At 33.8% G+C, this 2,159-nt stretch overlaps 1 non-coding gene across 1 annotated transcript; it reads left to right on the forward strand.

The window, feature by feature from the left end:
* The first annotated feature begins 862 nt into the window (after nucleotides 1-862).
* On the forward strand, nucleotides 863-935 carry Trnar-acg. Its single transcript has one exon. It is a non-coding gene; the product is annotated as a tRNA-Arg (tRNA).
* Nucleotides 936-2,159: the final 1,224 nt, after the last annotated feature.

Genomic DNA, 2,159 nt, shown 5'->3' on the forward strand with positions numbered 1-2,159 from the left:
AGTAACCCTGGCTTCCAATACGTTGTTATGTCATTTGATTCTATATCATAATTGATATCACATTATTTTTACATATTAATATGGCAGGGGCTATTGAATTTACTTTATTATATACAATTATTGTAATTAAATGATCAAAAATTTGTAAAACTGTAATTCATATTGTTTTATATGGCATATCATTAATACTGGCATGGAGCTGTCAATAGAAAACAATTGAAATACTGCGTGGCATTATTGTAACAAAAGATGGAGAGATTGGAGCCGCATTGTAAAACATAATTTTATTTTGCCATCCCGAACTATAGAAATTACATTACCTTAAAAGTTCTTGGAATTTAAACCAATAAGATACTAAAAAAATGTTAAAATAAACAAACATTGATATTTTTTTGTGTTCCGAAAATTAGTACCAATCACCTATATTGTTTACACCAACGGAAATACTGTTTTATTTACCTAATCGAAAACCTACTGAGCCAATATACATAAAACTTTGTACCAGAATATGCAGCGCGTTTCAGATGTTTTATTACATACTCATATGAGATGAGTATAAGATGCACTTCGCGATTTAACCCGGTATAAATTTGGGATACTGACGTGTCAAGCATGCATATCATAATTTTATTCCATTTTCATATTTTCAATATTATGTAAGACTTGTACGATAGATTTTATTCCAGTTTATACTGACAACAGGTTACAATTTCTGAAAGTTTATGACTAAACAGTGTTGACAGCGCAAAGCAACCATTTTTTTATTGTTAAGATGCATCTTTATAACAGACGATATTATTGTTCAATAATAGAAAGTTGTAGAATCAGGTAACTATGTCTTAATTTTGCTTCCCAACCATATGGCCCTGTGGCGCAATGGATAACGCGTCTGACTACGGATCAGAAGATTCCAGGTTCGAATCCTGGCAGGGTCGCGATAGGAACTATTTTATTTTTTAATTGCGTCAAGTTAAAAACCAGCAAGTTATAGAATAATTAATTTACTTTGCCCTTTTACTACTTGATTTAACTGCGGTGCTATTGTAAACGAGAATAATTGAACGATAATTAAATTCAGAGCCCTACGTGGAAAATCAATCAACGAACGAATGCATTTTCGTTTGTTGATGAATGCATTGTTGTTTAAGGAATAAATTGACGGCATACGATTATTTAATAATCACAATTATACAGATTAATGCTTTTCTGTTATAAGTAATAACTATAATGTTGTGTTGTTATATTTTTTATGAATTTAAATGAATTCAAATTGGGCGTATGATACTTATGTTTAATTTTTGTAGTGCGCCTGTAGTGGTATATCATATCGTGTATGAATTTGTTTCTTAATTATATTTAATAATTTGTAAATATGCGGATGATGTTTCGAAAATCAACAAATAAAATAGATGTACATCACAATACAAGGTTGATGCCATTGTTCTAGTACATAGTGCAAGGTGTCGTAAATTTTTAATAAACGATAACAGTTTATTAACATAAGAATTAACAACATTAAATGCTTAAATATATATATACAAATATGAACTAAAACTAGTTACTGTATAAATCTTGACCGCGTGGAATGGTGGCAAGAATGCTAGCAGCATTTCCCCGTTGAATCGCAATTCCGATCCTCTGGGCAAAAAACGAACCAGCCCTCTTGTCACCAGTGGAGGCAATGAGGCGAGGTGTTATACTTTTGAGGAAGCTTTTTGCACCACTACTCCAAGGGCCAAGCGTTTCAACAGCAAATGGAACAAAAAAGTAATTAGATATGATACACGAATATTTAGTTATTTTTTTGGCTTCAGCTTTTTCCGCAGCGGCACCGGCTCTTGAACATTGTTTCCCAGATATGAGATGGGGCCAACGTGTCAACACATGTAGCGTCCCACACAAGGGCCCGACCACGTTCCCAGGGAACCAATGTTAATCCATCAGGTCTCTTACCATCATCACGACTAATTCCACGAGGTTCAGTAAGAGCAGGAACGTCGATGGTGGCAAGAGCCCTTTTTATTATGTCATAAATTGACAATGAAGTGCCTTAAGTGGTACCCAGGTTTTGCACTGTTTCATTCGTATTTCACACTGTAATACAACATAACGTAATATTGTTGCCAGCGTTATGTGATACTGCTCGGGCAATTTAGCAT

Source organism: Vanessa cardui, chromosome 15 (assembly GCF_905220365.1).
Source record: "Vanessa cardui chromosome 15, ilVanCard2.1, whole genome shotgun sequence".
Taxonomy (NCBI): domain Eukaryota; kingdom Metazoa; phylum Arthropoda; class Insecta; order Lepidoptera; family Nymphalidae; genus Vanessa; species Vanessa cardui.